The following is a 14,854-nucleotide window of genomic DNA, read 5'->3' on the forward strand; positions in this document are numbered from 1 at the left end:
GTACATTCATCAAAGAAGTGGCACTGAGAGCTTCAGAGGCAAGGGAAACGGTCCCAAATATTTAGAAGAACTTTGGAAAGATTAAAATGACATGTTTAGATTGTGGCAAATTAATTTCATGTGGACAGATGAGTGTTACTCTAATAAATACAGCATATGAACATCATCATAGTCGATGGTTGGTAGAGACATTTTGACTATATCCTGGACCTGCCCGTCCTCGCCCAAAATGGCGCCGGAATAAATGGGACTCGTAACTCCTTGTTGTGTACTGGTTGCAGAACCTTGAAATCACGAGATACGTATGCAGTTTTGAAGCACATGGTGGGCGGGGACGAGAATTGATTGAATATTTCGACATCCCTATTGATATTAAGTTCTGATGTGTTATTGATTACTGTACTGTTGAAAGTTCGAATTAACGTCACCCATGGTACTTGCCCGCAAATGTATATCTAGATAATTTTATTGTAACTGGCCCTGTCGTATTTTAATTATAAAATGTACGTCCACCGATTCCGTAACTGTTAGACACCTTAGTTCTTGCAACCTAATGGCTCGCCCGTTACGTTCCTCTACAGTGTAAATGTCTATTCATCATATACGATTACAGTTTGCTCTGTGGCAGGCCCACGTGGTTATAGGCTCGTATTTGTATAATGAAATTTTCACAATAAAGGTTTTTAAAAGAAAACATGATAGTAGTATATACATTGGTAAAGTTTTTAATAATAGTGACTGTTTTAGAATCATTAAAAGGCAAGTGAAATAAAGCAGACCAATTACATGAAGGGTAAAAGGTATAATACGAAGGAACGCAGTAAAGATAAATGGTCAAGGGCTGTTGTGTTTTCTATTCCTGCAACATAAAGTGATCGATAAGAATCTCATATTCAGGCTTATCGGCGACTAAGACAGCAGGTCGACCCTCTTTTGCTCAACGGCTCCGTCATGGGACGAAGAAACGCTCTTTTTCTCGAAAAAAGAATATATTTTACTTGCAGGACAGTTGTAAAATTTCCGGGAAAGTACATTAGCCTGGAACATTATAACATATATTTAAGAAAAAATAATGTTCGGAAGTAATGAAAAGCGTAATTTTTAGGTCATATGACCAAGCCTTTCATCATTACAATAAGAAAAGTAAAATGAACCAATGAAAAGTTTTATTAACAAGTCACATGACTTGTTATGCTTACGTTACGCGCTGCGCGCCCCGGATGACTTCCGGATGCTCTAACGCGGCGCGTCATATGACGCATTACGCGACAACGCAGGTACAGAATATAGTCAAAATGTCTCCACCAACCAGCGGTCGGAACACAACCCCTTTCAGCAGGCTAAATAGTTCTGTTAAATGACAACAGAAGGGACAGGCAACAAGAACCATCAGTCAAAGAGGGGAGGGCTAGTTCTTCTCTACCGGGTTACATTGGGGCGCTACCGGAACTGATCGAATTGGTAGTCTACAGTGTTTCTGGATGTTTCAGACTGAAGCTGGGGTTAGCATGAGAGCAGCACCATTTCGTAGCTCCGTCGTGGTCATTCCGCAACCAATCATGGCAGCCGTTCTTTATCGTTATTTTGGGCGGGGTGGGTGGCGGAGCCGAGCTGTTTTGCAGCCATCATTGTGTGGAGTTCAGTTCATCTCACTAGTTTTGTATTTGTCATGAGGGGTTGTTCCTAATGTTTCTATTTTAGCGAGGTCAAAAAGAAATCCCATTAGTGGCCTACTGATTTTGCTCGATTCCTTTTCTTTTTTTTTACACGATTTTTCGTTATCTGCAAAGACTAAACAGAGTATTGCGACTCTGTGTTTGTTTGTAAATAGAGAATGAACCAAAGAGAACTAATTCTAAAACAGTAAATACTTGGATAACAATCAATCAAATGGAGAGAGAAGCAGGCACGACGGATTACAATGGGGGCAAAGGCCTGCGTTAACTACCTTTCACTATCTGCAAAGAGAGAGTACTCCTAATAGAAATGAGGGGGGGGGGGGGCACCATTCAAAGCAGATCAGTGTGCATAAACACGAAAATGTTTTCACTTACCACGTACTTGACATTCGACAGCTTATGATATTTGCTATTAAAAAACCATTGAAATTCACTGAAAAAACCATAGGTTATAGACCATATATAGTTAGGAATTAGCATTTACAAAACCTTGAAAATTCACTGAAAAAACCATAGGTTATAGACCATATATAGTTAGGAATTAGCATTTAAAAAACCTTATTTTACTCACACAAAACCATTGAAATTCCATATATAGTTAGTTGCACTAACTATATATCGCGCACCCGCAATCCACTGCTGATCATGTCACATATTACATCATTCATGACATGGTCAGTGACATCACTGATGACATCACTGATGACATCTCAAATGACATCACTGATGACATCACTGATGACATCTCAAATGACATCACTGATGACATCACTGATGACATCTCAAATGACATCACTGATGACATCACTGATGACATCATCCAGTGACTGTGTGTTTCTGTAAAGTTTAAATATGTTTGATATATTGAAGAATGAGTGGATGTATAAGTGTCTGGATGAAGGATTTAGTAGGTGCGTGACTGACTGTGAGTGAGTGAATAAATGTGTCGTACTAAATGCATGGGTTAGTGACTAAACAGTCTGAATGTGTGCATCAGTATGTCTGTTGTGATGTAAACTGCTGCATGTGTTGATCATTAGCTATACGAGAGGCTATATGTGTTATTGATTGGTTGCCCAAGTATTTGTATGGGAGATTGAGTTTGTGTGGGGGTGGCTGGGAGGTGTGTGACTCTGTGCATAGATGTGTCAGCAGTTGATTCACTAGGTGTATGAGTTCAAGAGTGCATGTGGAAACAGCTACATGGGCAGTTGACTGTGTGCATGAGTGTATTGATGAGTGAATGGATATCTCAATGCTACATGTCATAGTAAGTACATATGTAAAACACAGTACATGTGAGAGTTGGCATATATAATTAACTGTGCATGAGAGCCACTGAATGTGTGAGTGGCTGTATGGATCATTGTGAACTTGTATCAGGGATTGTGTAAGAGAGTAAATATGTGTTAGTATATGCTTGAATAAGTAAGGTGTGTATAACTGTATAGTTAAGGAAATGGAGGTGAGATTGTTTCTTTGCATGACTGACTAGGTGTGTGAGTAACTCCATGGATGAGTGACAGTGTGTGAGTGTCTGTATACACTGAGTGTATCTAAGGTTATATTAGAGTCTGAAGAGGTTTATCGTATTAGCACAAGAATGATGTCAAATGAGATGTCATCAGTGATGTCATCAGTGATGTCATTTGAGATGTCATCAGTGATGTCATCAGTGATGTCACTGACCATGTCATGAATGATGTAATATGTGACATGATCAGCAGTGGATTGCGGGTGCGCGATATATAGTTAGTGCAACTAACTATATATGGAATTTCAATGGTTTTGTGTGAGTAAAATAAGGTTTTTTAAATGCTAATTCCTAACTATATATGGTCTATAACCTATGGTTTTTTCAGTGAATATATATATATATACCTCCCGGCAGCCGGTTCTCCCATGAATCGCCTCGTCCTCCTTCTGGTCCTGGGCACAGGCTCCCAGCCTGCCCTGCGGCCAATCCTAAAGCTGCTCTTGCAGGAGAGCAGCTTCAGGATTGGCCGGAGCACCAGCAACTTGCGCACCCAGGCAGACTGGGAGGCTGTGCCTGCTCTCTCCAGCCCCAGCAAAGCAGCCGGGACTGGAGAGAGCTTCACTGCGCAGGAGGTTTTTGGTCGGACTGAGACAGCCGGCCAAACACCTCACGCGCAGTGAAGGGAGTGCCCATCACTCCCCCACCAGCAGTCATCCCCTGGGCCCTCCCCCAAGACTCCTTAAAGTCCTGGGGGCGGGTCCAGGGTATTAAAATAAAACGATAATAAAACGGGTTTAAAACCCGTTTTATTATCTTTTTATTTTCAGCTGGTGACAATCTTAGACTATGCTAACATCTCAGAAAGTAGCATTGTATATTGTTTGCCCTGAATAACACCATAAGCATGTATATTGTGGAAACGTGTAATTATGAGTATACCAATGGTTAATGTCTAAAAGAAGCATGTAAATAGTGCTATACTTAGGTAGGCCCTGATTACGAGTAAAGGTGCTATTTAGCACCCCTGATAAATAACGATACCACCAGGTACATTGTTCATCAGGTGCGATAAATTGCACCTATTGTGAGTTTATAGGGAATAACATGGGGATTTTGGTGTTCAACGCACTAAAATCTGCATGATGGGGTTAATGCTGTGTGCTTTCCCAGTTACATTTTGGCAAGTTTTTCCTACCGATATGTAACATGCCTTGAGAAATTTAACACATTTGATAATTATCGGATATGTTAAGTACCTTTTAACTTGTAATTCCAACCTGTGCGTAAACAAGAATTACGTACTGGTCAGAATGCACCCACCACATCATAATCAGGCCTTAAGTATTGAAACTTTCTGCCTGCTCAGTAACAGTTGCCACACGATCAGAATCACACTATCACACGTGCTTCTGATCAAAGGCAAACATAGAGAGATGTCGTACTGTGCACATGTAAAACGTCCTTGAAGTCAGAGACGTTTTAAGTCACGAGCAAAGTGGCTGGCCCAGGGCCACAACCCTTCAGCGGGCACCCTGATAGAGCCAGCTCTGTTCTGCAGAGAGTCTTGCCCTGATGACCTTGAATATTTCTTCAACAAAATGTTTTGAATACGTTTTCCTTGAATGTATTTTTTATTTGGGTGATCTATGGGAGTCTATTATAGACATTTTGCACACAAATATTTGTGTTGATGTTTCATGCAACATCCATAAAAGAACAGCGCCGCACATACGATAAATGGGTGGGGGTCACAGATATTATTTGCAGTAATATTAGGGATTTGCTACTGCTATAAAAAAAATCAAAACCCATGTCACTATGCCTGGAGATTGGATGTTAACACGTTTCGAATTTGGATCAGTGTGCCTGTACACTGTCAGTGACCTCGCCAAAGAGGGCATGAAAGAGCTGAAATTGGATCATTAATTCAAACTAGTTCCAAAGAGGGTTCCCTAAAATATGTTTGGCCCAGAGCCCCCCAAATCCTTAAGTTGTCCATGCTTGTAGTTGTGGAAGAAAACTCTGTCTTCAAGTTTCTGTTGACTCTGAATTAGAATGTATTACAAGCTTTGAATATCAGAAAGGTGGAATAAAGGGATCCCTCTGCATTTACAGGAGTCATGCTCCATGAAAGAAGAAGATGCACACAGTTGTAACCATTTGCAGACCTTTCTAGAATCAGTCAAAACGGTATCAATTACTTTAGAAACAAGTGCAGTGTGAGCTCATGAGAAGAGAGCAGACGACCTTCAGAAAACTTTAATATTAGAGCAATACTTCTACTGAAACAGCAGTTTGTTGTAAACATTATGCCTGTGGGTCTTCTTGGTCCTGAGACGGGAGCTTACAATTAACAGAATTTATTTTGTCAAGAAAAGAAGTCAGTTACAAAGTAAATTATTTAAACATGACATAAGGAAAATCATACTTTTTTATAAAGTGCTCGTTAACTGTGCATCTGGTTACGCTTGAATGAAGTGAAGAAAAATATCTGTGTATCAAATCACAGAACGTATTAGGTATTTCTTTGTCTGTGTTTGTTAACATGGATAGAGCAATTGGGCTAGTTACTCATAATAGAACAACCTCCCGTGTTGTAGTGTTGTCTAATGTTGTAAATTGTAATACAACATACGTTTGCTTCTGAATTAACGGTCACTGACATGCAGTGTGAGCCTTTAATAGCTATACATATTTACAGGTGTATCTGTTGTTCAGTTACTTAGGTTCTAATTAAGAACACTATTATATCATTGTGTTGTGCAGGTTCAGACAGTGTCTTTTTCTTTTGGTACATAGTTCATTGTTGATTGTCTGAGTTGATCATTAAACAAGTGTGTTCACTAAATTGCATTTGATTCCTTTCTTGTGCATATTGTGAAAGATGGTTTCTGAACTCTTTACAGCACACTACATAAGGCCTGATTAAGATGTAGGGCGGACACCGAAGCTGTTTGGATCTGACTGACCATAGGTTGGTGGTTCTAACCGCATGATTACGAGGTCGCAAACATCCATTTTCCAATGGAAGCTTGTGCAGCAGACGGAAAATGCCAACAACACAAGCTTCCATTGAAAAATTGATGTTTGTGAACATCCCTGCATAGTGTGGCAGGCACAATCCGGTACAGGGATATTTAGGGGGACACCATAGGTGCCCCCAAAGCCCATTGTGGAGGGCCAGAGGGGGCCCTGCTAGGGGCCCCCAATGTCACTTTCCGACAACCTTTCCATGTCGGAAAGGCCGATTTGAAATGGCTGTTGGAAACCGATATAATCCCAACGGCAGAACTGCTGTCATTAAGGGATTATGCTGTCATTCTGACGTATCGTTGGGTGAGCCAGTCAGAACCACTTCGGAATTCCCCTCTTAGACATCTTCAACATCTTGTTCGTACACCCACAATTTTCTTTGAAAAAATCAGTTCAAAGCATTTAAACAAAAAGGAAAGAATAATTGCATAAATTAACACAATGATTATAGGGATTAGAACATAATGCATTAAGCACTCTAAAAATATCAAACTATTCAGCAACCTTTCTAAAACACTTTCCACTTTTACCAAACCAAGAACCAACTGATTCCCACAAACCATATTTCATTAAGCGTTTTGCTTCACAAGAAATGTTATTCATGTTGGTTATATAGTCATTAATGCGCTTACTTTTTTCTGGGATGAAGGCACAGTACTCTGCTACCCTCAAAGCCTGACAGACCCAGCCCTCCTTCGCAAGAAGGATATCAAATGCAAGTGGGTCATCATATCATTCATAGCCATTAGTTCTTGATTAATCTTTCTTAGTGCTCCTGCAGTTTTAGAAGCAAGGTGATCTGCAAGCGTAGATTAATCTTCTAACTTTCACATAATTTATAGCCACATTGATAAATAGAATCATAGCACCAAATAATTTAGCACAATATGTCAAATCCACTCTTCACTCTTTTTAAAACCAACAACATGATTCATCTTATTCATGTGGTAAACCCAAGGGAATACCAGAGCAAAATAACACCCACCCACCCAATTATGAAGCAGATTCAAATAAGCAACCTTAACACACATATAATAAATTCCTCTAAATATTGGCTCGTTGCCAGTAAAACCTCATTAACAACAACACAGCTCATTTCTCACTCTTTCAAATAAGCTCAATTGGCCAAATTCTTTGAGTTCCCTGATGCACCATGCACATCTCACCCTTTCTTTCATGCTCCATCCTCAGTCTCGAAAGCACATTCACATTTTTAAAACTCTCTTCAGCTTCAATTTGTTGTCTTATTTCACTTTCATTTTTCCAATTTCTTAGGATTTTCACTCTCCTTTCATTATATTTCTTAACACATTCACGCGCCTCTTAACTCAAATTACATACATGCAAAGACAAAGGCCAACGGCGGACTCCAAATGCCGCACAAACCTCAATACGTTGACCCAAATTTGTTGAAAAGTTCCAATTCAATAGAAGGTGTGCCACAACAACTCCTGCATCTGCCGTCGGGGGATGCAATCCACTACTCGGAAAACAAAACTTGGAACTGAATGGAGTGGTGCACTACCAAAGTTCAATAATATTCAATTAGGAAGCACAATCAGTTTCTTCTTTAAGATATATTCTTAAAGCATGGCATGGAGTGCTTTTACCAAAAAAAACTGCTTTGTTTATGAAGTTCACAAACAAATGTATTTTTTGGGTAAAGCGTGCACTTTAATGGTGGCAGCACCTCTTTCTTTAGACGCGTCTCTCTGTAAGCTGAATACAACGCGCAGTGTCTAAAGACAGATGTGCGGCTACCATTAAAGTAAAAGCACGGGATTCGACGATTTCACCCCCCCCCCAAAAAAAGGTTCCAGAGAGTAGCCACTATTGTTAAAGCGGACCGCACTGGCAAATACAATAAATAAAGAAGTGCAGGTGCTCTAGTTAAGACCGACCGGCTGCCATTGCTAATAAAAATATGAAAGCGAGTGGCGTGCTATTTGTAGGAAAGCACGCCATAGGTTGAACAGGGGAAAATCATTAAAGAAAATAGTGCTTACAGATCGTGAAATAACACAAGTAAAAAGTCCAGTCTTCATGGGAGGTTACAGATCAACCAACAAAATGATGGGTTAAGGCACACAAGTCCTGCACTCATCAACACGAAGTAATGAGTAAAGATGAACTATACAGTGGTGCAAAGAACCAGAGTTGTGACCCCCCTACATCGCTATAAAGGAAAATAAATTTCCAAGGCAAGATTCTCAATAGTGGTTCAGCACTCAGCTCTCCAGTCAAAGGTATATATAATCACACTTTTTCGTCCATATTATGAAAGTAAAAATAGTAGAACAATATCATTTCAAACAACATAATACCTTTTATTCTTTATGTGTTCGTTTTCTTTTAAAATCACAGCATGCGATCAGTATTTTTATTTATCTATTTGAAAAGTTTTATATAGCACTGGCTAGATCCGGAGGTATCAGAGCGCTTTACATGAGGAAGGACATTGTTTCAGAACATAGTTACAGTTACATCAGTTGCTGGAGCGTTGCATAACATAGAAAGGGAACAGTATAATGTAGATACATGAGTTACAAAAGCATAGAATAAACATTAGAAAAAAAACAGCAAGGGGGAAAGTAGTTCAGGGGAAACAGGAAAGTTAGGCTGGAACAGGGGAGGCAGACAAAGAATCATGGAGGGTGGAGGCGGGGAAGGGGAAAGAAACACAAGGAGACGAGGAAAACAATGTCCGATGTCCGGCTGAGTAGGTGGCGGCCGAGGGGTGAACCAGAGCCAAACTCCTCTATAACTGCAAAGGACATCTCTACCGGTCATCGGCCAAGGTTGCTCGGGCACCACAGTACGTAAAGAAGGTTTCGGATTCCGCCTAGGGGGCATCGTCAAAAGTTCCATCGAGAGCGCCGGTCACGGTGCTGTGCTCCCAGTGCTAGTGGAACCATTCCCAATCGTCTAATGAGTGTGAATCTCTTGTTGCTGTGGTCTCTCTCTGAGGGGTCTCTGAATCTGCGGGGAACAAAAGCTGGATCCCTCACCAACAATGGGAGAAGGAGTGCTCTAATGGAAGGCCCACTCATGGTGACCATCTTAGGGACAGTCAGTCCTCCCACTGGGGAGTGTCAACCTTAGAGATCCTGTTTGTCGCCAGCCCTCATCCCCCAGTAGTCCTACATATAGAATCCTATACATAGAGTCCAAAAGAGGTGGTCATCCGTGAATCGTTTTTCTATTTTTCTATTTCCGTGGCCAATGAAGTAAGGATTCGGGGATGAGGGACTGCTCAGGGGACTTTCTGTATTCTTTTAGGCTGGGTTTGGAATTTTGTATTGTTGTTTTTCCTTATTTTATTTATTTTTGGTATTGGTGTCACACTGCTGGGGGTTTGAGGACCCCTGCTTTGCACAAAACCCACCAAAGTCAGAGTAGATGCAACATTGAGCACCAGCAATGACTGCGCACCCGGTTAAGCATTATGACTCAAGACACCCTAGCCCAAGTGAATTGTCCAGAGCTCGGGGAGAACAATCATGTGTGTGGCCGCAGCCGACTGTAGCGGGAACGCAGGAGATCGACAGGCATGAGTCCAGCCTGCCATCGTTGAGTTGAGGCAAAAGTTTGTATTAAAGCACAGCGGAGGCGCTAGTGCGAGAATGCGGAGAGTCACACCAAAGCAGTGGTGATCGACATCCGGCGGGGCCTCCCAGGCGCTAGCCATTCACCGTGGACTGTGTCAGAGCCCTACCCCGATGAGGGATCACAGGTCCTGGTCTGGTAGGGTTGTTCCAGGGTGCCAGCTTCCGATGGTCAGCCTAAGTCGAACACCTTATCAGTGCTCTGCCTCGATATTGCCCTCCATGAGCGTCGTGAGAACGAGCTCATCAGGCAGCCAGCGATGCGAGGAGACTGAGATCCGTGGGTCCGTCCCAGTCCTGAGGCATGGGGCAATGGCTGCATGCATGTAAGAACATTCTGTTACTTTCCTGTGTATTCCCGTTGGTGAATGCTAGCTCTTTTGGTATCTATGCGGGGTCGATAGCAGGGTATAGATGAGGATAAACACTTATAAGTGATCCCTTACCCAGGAGCTTGGAGGCAAAGCTCCCTCTCTTAATATAATCGATTATACTTTCATTTGTCATCCTGTACCTTGTTGGTCTATTGCCTTATGAAACTGATTGCAGCTTTATGATCTCTGTTTGGGTGCTGTTAGGGGCAAGATAGTAAAATTTCTACCCCAAGCCCATACTCTACCCCAGACTCTACTCCATCTTTAAGATTGAAGAGTATGACTCTGTTGTTACCAAAGCTAACAAAAATAAGGGTAAACAAAAATCTACCTAAAAAGGAGGGACCCAGACAATGAAGAGGGAGGGAAGGGGAGAGAAAAAAATATGTCTCCACCATAAAGTTCAATTCAGAAGTTTGTCTCAAAGCATTTCAGACTTAAGGCAGGCATGCCATGATAAGAAGAGGGAAACCCACAAAGAAAGCAGGGGCAATATGAGTCAGAACTTGGCAAAAAGTATTGGGGGTTTCTTTGGAGGTGCTCTCATTACGTCGAGCCTAGTGCTAGTGCGCATGCGCTACTAGCTCTGCGAGACTGCCTCAGTAGAGTATGGGAGAGAAGCCCCTCCTAATCTCCTCCCATATTTTTCATTGGTTTGTGTTATTGTCTTTCCTAAATGCTGCCTTCGGATTCGCTAATAAGCTTGTTAGTCCTGCCTTAGTACAGCCTTGTCTTCATTTGTAACCTCCCATGGCTACTGGCCCCTTTACTTCGGTTGTTACACGGGACCTGTTATTTAGTCTGTAAGCACTATTTACTTTATTGAGTTTCTCTTACTGCAGCTGGACATGCACTGCTTTAGCTGAACCCGCTTGTGTTTTTTTAGGCAGCACGGCCGCCCCATTACTCGAGTGCCTGCTTTCAATCACTTCAACCTAGCCTTATCTCGTGTCTGTTTTAATACCCCCTCCAAGTAAAATGGATTTCGAAATGATTAGCAAATTAAGTCATGTGAATTCCAGGTAGCACATAATCGTGCGCTAATGGGCTGGGCTGATAACAGCACATCTGTGTTACATGTGTTCTGCACTAAGCTACCTGACGGGTTGTTTTAAAAAACCTGTTTTATTAACAACAACAGCAGCAGCACCACCAATACCACCACCACCACCACCACAAATACCACCACCATCAGTACAACCACCTCCACCACCACCAATACCACCACCACTAATACCACCACCGCCAATACCACCAATACCACCAATACCACCACCACCACTATCACCAATACCACTACCACCACCACCACCAATACCACCACCACCAATACCACCACCACCAATACCATCACCAACACCACCAGAACCACCATACCACCACCATCAATACCACCACCACCAATACCATCACCAACACCACCAGAACCACCATACCACCACCATCAATACCACCACCGATACCACCACCAGCATTACCACCATCACCACCAATAACACCAATACCACCACCACCAATACCATCACCATCACCACCAGAACCACCATACCACCACCATCAATACCACCACCACCAATAACATCACCAACACCACCAGAACCACCATACCACCACCATCAATACCACCACCGATACCACCACCAGCAATACCACCATCACCACCACTAATACCACCACCACCAATACAACCACCACCAATAAAGCGGGAGGCAAGCATACACACATCACTATAGGGCATTTCATTACCATAAGGGAGCCAAAGTCACTGGTACCAGCTCTCCTTATTATTAGGGGAACTCCTGCCACGAGAACCTCCTCTCGTGGGCATATCCTAAATTAGGTTCCTGGATATAGAGATATAAGTGGATTAGTGCATACATCTTCCTACACCATTACCTAGTACTTCAAGATCCTTTCTACGTATTGTGTAATGCACACTCAACTTCCTATGGGATAATAGTTATCCTCTATCTCTATCGCGTGGAGGATATTACAACTTAATTGATCAATTTCTTATCCCATGCTGTCTGCACTTTGTAACTTGCACACGTGTCCCTGATGGAGCAAGTCTTTTCAAACTAGCAGTCTATATCTCACTTCAATGTTGCATACAGCAACCTTCCTTGGAGAGATAAGATGTGTCCTGGTAACCTGGTCATTGTGTTGTTTTGTCATTTGACAGTCATTTTAAAAAAATTGCACGAGTGTCCAACAATAGCAACGAATGACCCTGCACTGACGAAATTGCCTGATAGATTGAATGGCAATGAAACATGTCGGCTAAGAAAGGAAGTGGTCTGCATGTAAGCAGCCGGTTTTAAATTTCTTAATGAGCGCACAAGAATAGAATAAAATTGGTAATCTGTGCATCTTATTTCAGTTTTATATTGTATTGGGTCTTGTTTTGTTTTGGTAGTCGCAAAGCACATAGGGTGTGTGCTTTTTTGAATCATTTGATCACACTTTTTTGGGACACTTGTAAGTTTTAGCAAAATGGTTACCGATGATGATAAAAGTGAGCATAGCTGGTGAGTACCAATCAGCAAGTTCAACTGGTGGTGCGCATGTGAGGTGCCATATTGCTTTTTTCACTATTTTTGAAATATTAAACACATTTATGGGTGTGATTTTTTTGCATATATTCCATTGTTACCCATCTTTAATATTTGATGGGGTATGACTCTCATTTGATAAAAACACAATTTTATAAAAATAAGGCAAATAAAGTGGTGGGACATTACTTAGTAAGAAGTAAGGAGTGACCAACGTAGATAAAAATAACAAGCACTGGCGTTGCCAATAGGTCTCGCAGTAGGAAAGTTGGAGCTATTACAATTGCAAATAACAATTCCTTTTATTTTTGTTTTCATTTTAAAAACATAAAGGGCTTTGTCATTTACAAAACCAATAGCTCCAACTTTCCTACTGCGAGACCTATTGGCAACGCCAGTGCTTGTTTTTCCTGCGATGTTACTTGTATTCAGGAGGCAGCTCTCTAAATAGGACTCCTCGGCTCCGTGTCAGTAGCGAGTTTTTTTTCCTGCGATGTTTGTCTATAGTAGGCAATTGATTATTCATCTATTTTGTGTACATGAGTGTTTAATACTTATCAGTGACTCTAAATTCTTCAGATAAAGCCACTGTTTTACTTTTTACGTTGGTGTGCACTGCTCGGTTTTATATTGTTCGTCCTCTAAAGCGCGAGACATGCGTGCAGCCTGGCCTGTTAAGCAAGATGCACCCTTTGAAGTCACGGCCTGCGGCCGTGAATAAGTGAGGGCGGGGCAGCGGAAGCCTTTGATGAGGCAAATGCTGCTGGAAAAGCTGGCTGGGGAGGGGGAAAGTTTATGGCCCAAAAGCGCGTGCCTGTGGCCACGTGAACTCGATGACAACCGCACGAAAAAAGCGGTGGTTTCACGAGAATTTCGAGCACTTGAATTCTCGCCATTTCCCATTCCTTCGGAATGGAAAAGGCGAGACCTAAAAATTCTACTTCCAGATTTGTGATTTGATAAGCCTGAGGGAACAGGTCTTGTGTGTATTTGATACATTGAGAGGAGGGCGACCTTTTCTTTGTGTTTCCTCTACAGCTCCATATTGATAGAAAAAATTAGTATAGACAACAAAACTCCTGTCGGACACCGATCATAAGGATAACCACGAAGAATTCAAGGTCAAGTAAGAAGTAAATCAATAACAAGGAGGAAGGAAAACACAACCAAGGAGAGCTATGTTAATCGCAACAATTCATGTATTTTTATATTTTTTTGCTTTTATTTTCTCTTATCTTATATGTTATATTATATGATCTCTTAAAGGACTCAATGTGGTAACAGTGTTACCAGTACATTCTGACTTCCACATTCTGCATTCTTACTTCCGCAGGTCTGAAGGTACGATAAAGAAGGTACCTCCTATTCCTAGAAGCAAAACTCAAAATTGTAATACCTACTCATAAAGGCACTTAGGTGTATAAAGTATTACTCCCTTTAGTACTCTTTCACATACTTTTATAGGCTTTTGTAAATTTACCTCAAAATATCTAAACTGTAAATATAATGTGAAAATTCAGGAGATGTTCATATACAATTAAGGCCAGATGTACGACCGGGGCATTTTTAGTTTTGCCAATTGTGGTCAATTGCAAGTCACAATTTGCGAATCGCTAAATGCCATGTACAACAGTGTCAGACACGCTGTTTGCGATTCCCAATGGGGTTGCAAATTGCATGCCTCATCAATATTCATGAGACACTTGCAACCCCATTAGGAATGGCTGGCCCTCCCAGGTATGGTGGCCTGCTGGGCTCAGCAGACCTCCATATCTGGGACTGCTTTTCAATAAAGCAGATTTTTTTTTAATGCAGCCCATTTTCCTTAAAAGAAAACAGGATGCATTAAAAAAAGAAAAGAAAAATGAAACGTTTTTGTTTCATTTTTAAAGGGCAGGTAGTGGTCCATGGGACCACTTCCTACCCCTAAAAAATGTTTTCCCTGCATTTGCAAAGGGTCCCTTCCCATTTGCAAGTGCATTACCAACCTCTTGAAGAAGGCGGTAAATTGCAAGTGTTATGCGACCGCAATTGCGGTCCCGAAACATTCTTAATTAAGGTAGCAAGTCGTAATTAGGAAGGGACGCCCTTGGAACGCCCCTTCCTAATTGAGAGTCGCAAATCCTCTTTAGTG

The 14,854-nt window shown here is 41.7% G+C and overlaps 1 protein-coding gene across 2 annotated transcripts in view; it reads left to right on the plus strand.

Annotated features, from left to right (window-relative positions):
• SVEP1 (sushi, von Willebrand factor type A, EGF and pentraxin domain containing 1) overlaps positions 1-14,854 on the plus strand; it is a 1,097,507-nt gene that overhangs the window by 407,268 nt on the left and 675,385 nt on the right. The gene's annotated exons all lie outside the window — the stretch shown is intronic.

The sequence above is a fragment of the Lissotriton helveticus genome, chromosome 2_1, assembly GCF_964261635.1.
Source record: "Lissotriton helveticus chromosome 2_1, aLisHel1.1, whole genome shotgun sequence".
Taxonomy (NCBI): domain Eukaryota; kingdom Metazoa; phylum Chordata; class Amphibia; order Caudata; family Salamandridae; genus Lissotriton; species Lissotriton helveticus.